Source organism: Aegilops tauschii, chromosome 5, assembly GCF_002575655.3.
Source record: "Aegilops tauschii subsp. strangulata cultivar AL8/78 chromosome 5, Aet v6.0, whole genome shotgun sequence".
Lineage (NCBI taxonomy): Eukaryota > Viridiplantae > Streptophyta > Magnoliopsida > Poales > Poaceae > Aegilops > Aegilops tauschii.
Window position 1 is genome coordinate 466230515 of NC_053039.3, and position 12156 is coordinate 466242670.

Genomic DNA, 12156 nt, shown 5'->3' on the forward strand with positions numbered 1-12156 from the left:
TTAGAAACGACAGCTTAGGTTTCTTTCCAAACCATAATTCATACGGTGTCGTCTCAACGGATTTCGACGGAGCCCTATTTAAAGTGAATGCGGCACTCTCTAAAGCATAGCCCCAAAATGAGAGCGGTAAATCGGTAAGAGACATCATAGATCGCACCATATCCAATAGAGTGCGATTACGACGTTCGGACACACCATTTCTCTGAGGTGTTCCAGGCGGCGTGAGTTGTGAAACTATTCCACATTTCCTTAAGTGTGTACCAAATTTGTGACTTAAATATTCTCCACCACGATCTGATCGCAAGAATTTTATTTTCCTGTCACGTTGATTCTCAACTTCACTCTGAAATTCCTTGAACTTTTCAAAGGTTTCAGACTTGTGTTTCATTAGGTAGACATACCCATATCTACTTAAATCATCAGTGAGAGTGAGAACATAACGATATCCTCCGCGAGCCTCAACACTCATTGGACCGCACACATCGGTATGTATGATTTCCAATAAGTTGGTTGCTCGCTCCATTGTTCCGGAGAACGGAGTCTTGGTCATCTTACCCATGAGGCATGGTTCGCACGTGTCAAATGATTCGTAATCAAGAGACTCCAAAAGTCCATCTGCATGGAGCTTCTTCATGCGCTTGACACCAATGTGACCAAGGCGGCAATGCCACAAGTATGTGGGACTATCGTTATCAACTTTACATCTTTTGGTATTCACACTATGAACATGTGTAACATCACGTTCGAGATTCATCAAAAATAAACCATTGACCAGCGGGGCATGACCATAAAACATATCTCTCAAATAAATAGAACAACCATTATTCTCGGATTTAAATGAGTAGCCATCTCGAATTAAACGAGATCCAGATACAATGTTCATGCTCAAAGCTGGCACTAAATAACAATTATTGAGGTTTAAAACTAATCCCGTGGGTAGATGCAGAGGTAGCGTGCCGACGGCGATCACATCGACCTTGGAACCATTCCCGACGCGCATCGTCACCTCGTCCTTCGCCAGTCTCCGTTTATTCCGTAGTTCCTGCTTTGAGTTACAAATATGAGCAACCGCACCGGTATCAAATACCCAGGAGCTACTACGAGTACTGGTAAGGTACACATCAATTACATGTATATCACATATACCTTTGGTGTTGCTGGCCTTCTTCTTGTCCGCTAAGTATTTGGGGCAGTTCCGTTTCCAGTGACCACTTCCCTTGCAATAAAAGCACTCAGTCTCGGGCTTGGGTCCATTCTTTGACTTCTTCCCAGTAACTGGTTTACCGGGCGCGGCAACTCCCTTGCCGTCCTTCTTGAAGTTCTTTTTACCCTTGCCCTTCTTGAACTTAGTGGTTTTATTCACCATCAACACTTGATGTTCTTTTCTGATCTCTACCTCAGCTGACTTCAGCATTGAATATACCTCAGGAATGGTCTTTTCCATCCCCTGCATATTGTAGTTCATCACAAAGCTCTTGAAGCTTGGTGGAAGTGACTGAAGGATTCTGTCAATGACCGCATCATCCGGGAGATTAACTCCCAGCTGAGTCAAGCGGTTGTGCAACCCAGACATTCTGAGTATGTGCTCACTTACAGAACTATTCTCCTCCATTTTACAGCTGAAGAACTTGTCGGAGACATCATATCTCTCGACCCGGGCATGAGCTTGGAAAACCAATTTCAGCTCCTCGAACATCTCGTATGCTCCATGTTTCTCAAAACGCTTTTGGAGACCCGGTTCTAGGCTGTAAAGCATGCCGCACTGAACGAGGGAGTAATCATCAGCACGCTGCTGCCAAGCGTTCATAACGTCTTGGTTCTCAGGGATTGGTGCATCACCTAGCGGTGCTTCTAAGACATAATCTTTCTTGGCTACTATGAGGATGAGCCTCAGGTTCCGGACCCAGTCCGTATAGTTGCTGCCATCATCTTTCAGCTTGGTTTTCTCTAGGAACGCGTTGAAATTGAGGACAACGTTGGCCATTTGATCTACAATACATAGTGTAAAGATTTTAGACTAAGTTCATGATAATTAAGTTCATCTAATCAAATTATTTAATGAACTCCCACTCAGATAGACATCCCTCTAGTCATCTAAGTGAAACATGATCCGAGTTTAACTAGGCCGTGTCCGATCATCACGTGAGACGGACTAGTCAAGATCGGTGAACATCTCCATGTTGATCATATCTTCTATACGACTCATGCTCGACCTTTCGGTCCTCCGTGTTCCGAGGCCATGTCTGTACATGCTAGGCTCGTCAAGTCAACCTAAGTGTATTGCGTGTGTTCCGAGGCCATGTCTGTACATGCTAGGCTCGTCAACACCCGTTGTATTCGAACGTTAGAATCTATCACACCCGATCATCACGTGGTGCTTCGAAACAACGAACCTTCGCAACGGTGCACAGTTAGGGTGAACACTTTCTTGAAATTATTATAAGGGATCATCTTACTTACTACCGTCGTTCTAAGCAAATAAGATGCAAAAACATGATAAACATCACATGCAATCAAATAGTGACATGATATGGCCAATATCATTATGCTCCTTTGATCTCCATCTTCGGGGCACCATGATCATCTTCGTCACCGGCATGACACCATGATCTCCATCATTGTGTCTTCATGAAGTCGTCACGCCAACGATTACTTCTACTTCTATGGCTAACGCGTTTAGCAACAAAGTAAAGTAATTTACATGGCGTTATTCAATGACACGCAGGTCATGCAAAATAATAAAGACAACTCCTATGGCTCCTGCCGGTTGTCATACTCATCGACATGCAAGTCGTGATTCCTATTACAAGAATATGATCAATCTCATACATCACATATATCATTCATCACATCTTCTGGCCATATCACATCACATAGCACTTGCTGCAAAAACAAGTTAGACGTCCTCTAATTGTTGTTGCAAGTTTTTTTTACGTGGTTTGTAGGTTTCTAGCAAGAACGTTTTCTTACCTACGTATGACCACAACGTGATTTGCCAATTTCTATTTACCCTTCATAAGGACCCTTTTCATCGAATCCGTTCCGACTAAAGTAGGAGAGACAGACACCCGCTAGCCACCTTATGCAACTAGTGCATGTCAATCGGTGGAACCTGTCTCACGTAAGCGTACGTGTAAGGTCGGTCCGGGCCGCTTCATCCTACAATACCGCCGAAACAAGAAAAGACTAGTAGCGGCAAGAAGAATTGGCAACATCAACGCCCACAACTGCTTTGTGTTCTACTCGTGCATAGTAACTAAGCATAGGCCTGGCTCATGATGCCACTGATGGGAATCGTAGCATAATTTAAATTTTCCTACGCTCACCAAGATGCATCTATGGAGTATACTAGCAACGAGGGGAAAGGAGTGCATCTACATACCCTTGTAGATCGTGAGCGGAAGCGTTCCAATGAACGTGGATGACGGAGTCGTACTCGCCGTGATCCAAATCACCGATGACCGAGTGCCGAACGGACGGCACCTCCGCGTTCAACACACGTATGGTGCAGCGACGTCTCCTCCTTCTTGATCCAGCAAGGGGGAAGGAGAGGTTGATGGAGATCCAGCAGCACGACGGCGTGGTGGTGGATGCAGCGGGATGTCGGCAGGGCTTCGCCGAGCTTATACGAGAGAGAGAGGTGTTGCAGGGGAGGAGGGAGGCGCCCAAGGCTGTAGGTTCTGCCCTCCCTCCCCCCTCCCCTTTATATAGGCCCCCTGGGGGGGGCGCCGGCCCTAGAGATCCCATCTGGATGGGGGGCGGCGGCCAGGGGGTGCCTTGCCCCCCAAAGCAAGTGGGAAGCCCCCCCACCCTAGGGTGTCCAACCCTAGGCGCATGGGGGGAGGCCCATGGGGGGGCGCCCAGCCCACTAGGGGCTGGTTCCCTTCCCACTTCAGCCCACAGGGCCCTCCGGGATAGGTGGCCCCACCCGGTGGACCCCCGGGACCCTTCCGGTGGTCCCGGTACAATACCGGTAACCCCCGAAACTTTCCCGGTGGCCGAAACTTGACTTCCTATATATAATTCTTCACCTCCGGACCATTCCGGAACCTCTCGTGACGTCCGGGATCTCATCCGGGACTCTGAACAACTTTCGGGTTTCCGCATACACATATCTCTACAACCCTAGCGTCACCGAACCTTAAGTGTGTAGACCCTACGGGTTCGGGAGACATGCAGACATGACCGAGACGCCTCTCCGGTCAATAACCAACAGCGGGATCTGGATACCCATGTTGGCTCCCACATGTTCCACGATGATCTCATCGGATGAACCACGGTGTCGAGGATTCAATCAATCCCGTATACAATTCCCTTTGTCAATCGGTATGTTACTTGCCCGAGATTCGATCGTCGGTATCCCAATACCTTGTTCAATCTCGTTACCGGCAAGTCTCTTTACTCGTACCGCAATGCATGATCCCGTGACTAACGCCTTAGTCACATTGAGCTCATTATGATGATGCATTACCGAGTGGGCCCAGAGATACCTCTCCGTCACACGGAGTGACAAATCCCAGTCTCGATCCGTGCCAACCCAACAGACACTTTCGGAGATACCCGTAGTGCACCTTTATAGTCACCCAGTTACGTTGTGACGTTTGGCACACCCAAAGCACTCCTACGGTATCCGGGAGTTGCACGATCTCATGGTCTAAGGAAAAGATACTTGACATTGGAAAAGCTCTAGCAAACGAAACTACACGATCTTTTATGCTATGCTTAGGATTGGGTCTTGTCCATCACATCATTCTCCTAATGATGTGATCCCGTTATCAATGACATCCAATGTCCATAGTCAGGAAACCATGACTATCTGTTGATCAACGAGCTAGTCAACTAGAGGCTTACTAGGGACACGTTGTGGTCTATGTATTCACACATGTATTACGATTTCCGGACAATACAATTATGGCATGAACAATAGACGATTATCATGAACAAAGAAATATAATAATAACCATTTATTATTGCCTCTAGGGCATATTTCCAACACTAGTCTGTGCCATGGCTCCCCCTACGCCGTCCTCTTCTCCGATGCCAGTAAGCAGCACCCCCTCCCCCCTTTGTTAGCTCAGTGGTTAGGCCGTTAAGCTAGGTGTGGGATCAATTTCCCACTGAACGAACCGTCGATGTCGACTAGGTTATGGACGCACGGATGTGGCTGATAATCCAGGCAGCATCACTGATTAGTGTGATTCAGGCATGGTTCATGTTCATGCACCAAAGAGCTGTTCGTCGTGCTGGGAGACCTTTGATCCGCTATGGTCCATTGTTTCCCCGGGAACAAGAGAGGATCCAAAATCTGAACTACATCTACAACTGCAATGACGTCGAGGCTCTGTGGATGCTTCGAATGAAAAGAATACCATTTGCCAGGCTTGTCGAGACCTTCAGGAGAAGGGGGCTGCTACAAGGTAGCATCAACACCAGTGTCGAAGAGCAAGTGGCCATGTTCCTCCATGTTGTTGGCCATAACCAGAGGTTCAGGGTCATTCACAACACGTTCAGAAGATCAATGGAGACCATCTCTAGGTACTTCAAGCAAGTGCTTTTTACTATTGGGGAGCTTAGAGGAGAGATGATCAGGAGACCATCTGGTCAGACTCCACCCATGATTCGCGAAAGCCCAAGATGGTATCCATACTTCAAGGTGAGCATTGACAATATACACTATTCATGGCTTGATATGCTTATATTGTTCAAGTTGAGCACTAACACAGGCTTGTGATGCCATTTTCAGGATTGCATTGGGGCAATAGATGGTACTCATGTCACTGCCAGAGTTCCTAGGTCACATTCTGCAGCATACAGGCGGAGGAAGCACTACACAAGCCAGAATGTGCTTGCTGCTGTTGACTTTGATCTGAAGTTCACATATGTGTTGGCTGGCTGGGAGGGATCAGCGCATGATGCTAACATTCTCACTGACAGCATGAGTCGACCTGAGATCAACATCCCCGACGGCAAGTTCTACCTTGGAGATGCTGGCTATGCATGTCGGCCGGGTATTCTTCCACCCTTCAGGAAAACAAGGTACCATCTCAACGAGTTCTCTGGTAGGAACTATCCTAGGACTGCACATGAGCTGTTTAATCTCAGACACTCCAGCCTTAGACTAACTGTTGAGAGGGCATTTGGAGCTCTGAAGAATAGGTTTAAGATCCTGGATCAGAAGCCATTCCACCCAGGTTAAGCTAGTTCTTACTTGTTGCATTTTGCATAACTGGATCCTCTAGTGCGGCTTTGATGAACATGTGCCTGAGGAGGAAGATGTCGAGCCTGACGATATTGTTAGCTCCGGCCATGGTGAGGAGGCATTTGACAATGACGCTTGGAAGAACAAAATGTTGGAGTGGGCAGAGGCGATGTGGCTTAACAGAGGCCAGTGTAGGATTTGAAGAAGATGGAAGAAGAACAAGAAGCAGCAGCAGCAGTAGCAGAAGCAGCAGCAGAAGAAGAGGAAGAGGAAGAGGAAGATTTGGTAGCAGCAACACCGGTGAACTATCCCCTATTTAGCCAATGGCTCTTAATAATTTGAACTATCATTTTATAGTAGTTAGGATGAACTGTCATTTGTTTAAGTAGATGGCGCTACATGTTCAGATTCTGTGTGGTATGCTCACCACTAGTTAGAAGTGGTGACAACACCTTATGCAGGATGCAACCAAACACCATGTCGTATGTGCGCCTAATGCAATGCGGGCAACCAAACGCCGAGTCGAAAATGGTTGTCTCATGCAACTAGGGGCATGTAGGCAACCAAACTATGTGCATCTGGTTTTTTTTGGCCTGCATCCCCTCAAACCGGCTCAATAGAGCCAGGCTCGCCGGGCCAGGATGGATTGGCAATGTAACCAAACACGCCCCTGATGTTTTATCATGTTCCATCTCAAAGGCTACAACCTTGAACCTTTGTGATTCCGCAAAGGTAGCGACTGCTCCTCCCCTAGTTCTCGTTCTCAAGTTTAGAGCAACTCCACGGTGGTGCACCAAAAGGGACACCTCAAAGGTCTCAAAGGTCCACAAACATGTTCAAATGTTAGGGGAGCCGGTCATACAAATGTAGTCATCAAATCCAGGCAACGAGAGTGAACCAAGCGGACCTAGAGGAAAAAACACATAGGTTGTGAAGATCATGTGGTCCAAGTGACAGTTAGCCAAGCGGAATGCCCAGACTCCCTCGGACCTCCCCAAAGTTTGCTTTCAGTTTAGGGGATTTTTGTGGTCCGGACTGGTCCGCAGACATTTTATGTCCCTGTTGGATGACAATAATTATAAGGGCACACTGGTCAGATTTTTGCGAGCGTTTTGACGAACCGCGGTGGAGTTACCCTTACGCATCCAAGAAGGCAAGAGACACTTAAAACAGACATTTTGTCGCGCATTGTAGATAAAGTCACTCGGCTGAACGTGTGTCGAGGAAATTCTCATACAAGTTGATTGAAGAAAAAAACTAGGCTACACACGACCAACAAGGCACCAGGAGTGCGCTATCATACGCCGCACACGTGCCACCGAGCAGAGGGGAGGGAGTGACCGAACCGACTAAAAGAAACCAAAGAACCGACACCTGGCAGACTCACGTATTCTGGGAGAAGCCACTGGACTATGCCTTAAAGATCTCATTAAGATGTGCCCAACAACTCCAAGAGTAAAAAGTTCGACATAACAAAAGCAGGCGAACCACGATTTGGTTCGGTGGAAGTGTATATCTAGGGTTCCTCCTCGTATCCTTGAAGTATGTGTTGGGGAACGTAGCAGAAATTCAAAATTTTCTACGCATCACCAAGATCAATCTATGGAGTAATCTAGCAACGAGGGGAAGGGGAGTGAATCTACATACCCTTGTAGATCGCGATGCGGAAGCGTTGCAAGAACGCGGATGAGGGAGTCGTACTCGTAGCGATTCAGATCGCGGTTGATTCCGATCTAAGCACCGAAAGTACGGTGCCTCCGCGTTCAACACACGTGCAGCCCGGTGACGTCTCCCACGCCTTGATCCAGCAAGGAGAGAGGGAGAGGTTGGGGAAGACTCCATCCAGCAGCAACACGACGGCATGGTGGTGGTGGAGGAGCGTGGCAATCCCGCAGGGCTTCGCCAAGCACCGTGGGAGAGGAGGAGGAGGGAGAGGGGTAGGGCAGCACCAAAAGGCGACTTTCTCGTGTATGTATGGCAGCCCAAACCTCAAGTATATATAGGGGGGAAGGGGGCTGCGCCCCCCTTAGGGTTTCCACCCCCAAGAGGAGGCGGCCAGCCCTAGATCCCATCAAGGGGGGCGGCCAAGGGGAGGAGAGGGGGAGGCGCCCCACTAGATGGGCCCTAAGGCCCATCTGGACCTAGGGTTTGCCCCCTCCCACTCTCCCATGCGCCTTGGGCCTTGGTGGGGGGGCGCACCAGCCCACCTGGGGCTGGTCCCCTCCCACACTTGGCCCACGCAGCCTTCTGGGGCTGGTGGCCCCACTTGGTGGACCCCCGGGACCCTCCCGGTGGTCCCGGTACATTACCGATTTCACCCGAAACTTTTCCGGTGACCAAAACAGGACTTCCCATATATAAATCTTTACCTCCGGACCATTCCGGAACTCCTCGTGACGTCCGGGATCTCATCCGGGACTCCGAACAACATTCGGTAACCACATACATGCTTTCCCTATAACCCTAGCGTCATCGAACCTTAAGCGTGTAGACCCTACGGGTTCGGGAACCATGCAGACATGACCGAGACGTTCTCCGGTCAATAACCAACAGCGGGATCTGGATACCCATGTTGGCTCCCACATGTTCCACGATGATCTCATCGGATGAACCACGATGTCGGGGATTCAATCAATCCCGTATGCAATTCCCTTTGTCCATCGGTATGTTACTTGCCCGAGATTCGATCGTCGGTATCCCTATACCTTGTTCAATCTCGTTACCGGCAAGTCTCTTTACTCGTTCCGTAACTCACATCATCCCGTGATCAACTCCTTGGTCACATTGTGCACATAATGATGATGTCCTACCGAGTGGGCCCAGAGATACCTCTCCGTTTACACGGAGTGACAAATCCCAGTCTCGATTCGTGCCAACCCAACAGACACTTTCGGAGATACCCGTAGTGCACCTTTATAGCCACCCAGTTACGTTGTGACGTTTGGCACACCCAAAGCATTCCTACGGTATCCGGGAGTTGCACAATCTCATGGTCTAAGGAAGTGATACTTGACATTAGAAAAGCTCTGAGCAAACGAACTACACGATCTTGTGCTAGGCTTAGGATTGGGTCTTGTCCATCACATCATTCTCCTAATGATGTGATCCCGTTATCAACGACATCCAATGTCCATGGTTAGGAAACCGTAACCATCTATTGATCAACGAGCTAGTCTCCTAGAGGCTTACTAGGGACATGGTGTTGTCTATGTATCCACACATGTATCTGAGTTTCCTATCAATACAATTCTAGCATGGATAATAAACGATTATCATGAACAAGGAAATATAATAATAACCTATTTATTATTGCCTCTAGGGCATATTTCCAACAGTCTCCCACTTGCACTAGAGTCAATAATCTAGTTCACATCACCATGTGATTAACACTGACAGGTCACATCACCATGTGACCAACACCCAAGAATTTACTAGAGTCAACAATCTAGTTCACATCTCTATGTGATTAACACTCAATGAGTTCTGGTTTGATCATGTTATGCTTGTGAGAGAGGTTATTAGTCAACGGGTCTGAACCTTTCAGATCCGTGTGTGCTTTACGAATATCTATGTCATCTTTGTGGATGCTACCACGCGCTATTTGGAGCCATTTCAAATAATTGCTCTACTATACGAATCCGGTTTACTACTCAGAGTCATCCGGATTAGTGTCAAAGTTCGCATCGACGTAACCCTTTACGACGAACTCCTTTCCACCTCCATAATCGAGAAAATTCCTTAGTCCACTAGGTACTAAGGATATGTTCGACCGCTGTCATGTGATCCATTCCCGGATCACTATTGTACCCCTTGACCAACTCATGGCAAGGCACACTTCATGTGTGGTACACAGCATAGCATACTGTAGAGCGTACGTCTAAAGCATAGGGGACGACCTTCGTCCTTTCTCTCTCTTCTGCTGTGGTCAGGTCTTGAGTCTTACTCAATACTCACACCTTGTAACACAGCCAAGAACTCCTTCTTTGCTGATCTATTTTGAACTCTTTCAAAATCATGTCAAGGTGTGCGTTCTTTGAAAGTATCATCGGGCGTCTTGATCTATCTCTATAGATCTTGATGCCCAATATGTAAGTAGCTTTTATCCAGGTCTTCCTTTGAAAAACTCCTTTCAAACAACCCTTTATGCTTTCCAGAAATTTTACATCATTTCGGATCAACAATATGTCATTCACATATACTTATCAGAAATGTTGTAGCGCTCCCACTCACTTTATTGGAAATACAAATTTCTCATAAACTTTGTATAAATCCAAAATCTTTGATCATCTCATCAAAGCGTACATTCCAACTCCGAGATGCTTACTCCAGTCCTTAGAAGGATCGCTGGAGCTAGCATACCTTTTAGCATCCTTAGGATCGACAAAACCTTTCTGATTGTATCACATACAACCTTTCCTTACGAAAACTGGTAAGGAAACTTGTTTTGACATCCATCTGCCAGATTTCATAAATGCAGCTAATGCCTACATGATTCCGACGGACCTAAGCATCGCTGCGGATGAGCAAATCTCATCGTAGTCAACTCCTTGAACTTGTGGAAATACTCTTTGCCACAAGTCGAGCTTCATAGACGGTAACATTACCGTCCACGTCCGTCTTCTTCTCAAAGTTCCATTTATCTCGGATTTCATGGCTTCTAACCATTTGTCGGAATATGGGCCCACCATCGCTTCTCCATAGCTCATAGGTTCATCGTTGTCCAACAACATGACTTCCAAGACAGGATCACGTACTACTCTGAAGTATTACGCATCCTCGTCGTCCTACGAGGTTTGGTGGTGACTTGATCCGAAGTTTCATGATCACTATCATAAGCTTCCACTTCAACTGGTGTAGGTGCCACAGGAACAACTTCCTGTGCCCTGCTACACACTAGTTGAAGTGACGGTTCAATAACCTTATCAAGTCTCCACCATCCTCCCACTCAATTCTTTCGAGAGAAACTTTTCCTCGAGAAAGGACTCGTTTCTAGAAGCAATTACTTTTGCTTCCAGATCTGAAATAGGAGGTATACCCAACTGTTTTGGGTTTTCTATGAAGATGCATTTATCCGCTTTGGGTTCGAGCTTATCAGCCTGAAACTTTTTCTCATAAGCATCGCAGCCCCAAACTTTTAAGAAACGACAACTTAGGTGTCTCTAAACGGTGTCGTCTCAACGGAATTGCGTGGTGCCCCTTTTAAAGTGAATGCGGGTGTCTCTAATGCCTAACCCATAAACGATAGTGGTAATTTGATAAGAAACATCACGGTATGCACCATATCCAATAGGGTGCAGTCATGATGTTCGGACACACCATCACACTATGGTGTTCCAGGCGGTATTAATTGTGAAACACTTTCCACAATGTCTTAATTGTGTGCCAAACTCGTAACTCAGATATCTCTATGATCATATCATAGACATTTTATCCTCTTGTCACGACGATCTTCAACTTCACTCTGAAATTACTTGAACCTTCCAATAATTCAGACTTGTGTTTCATCAAGTAAATATTCTCAGCATCTACTCAAATCATCTGTGAAGTAAGAACATAATGATATCCACTGCATGCCTCAGCACTCATTGGACTGCATACATCAAAATGTATTACTTCCAATAAGTTGCTCTCTTGTTCCATCTTACTGAAAACGAGGACTTTCAGTCATCTCGCCCATGTGGTATGATTTGCATGTCTCAAGTGATTCGAAATCAAGTGAGTCCAAGCGATCCATCTGCATGGAGTTTCTTCATGCATATATACTAATAGACATGGTTCGCATGTCTCAATCTTTTCAAAAACGATTGAGTCCAAAGATCCATCTACATGGAGCTTCTTCATGCGTTCTATACCAATATGACTCAAATTGCAGTGCCATAAGTATCTGGAACTATCATTACTATTTTACATCTTTTGGCACGAACATGTGTATCACTACAATCGAGATTCATTTTAGG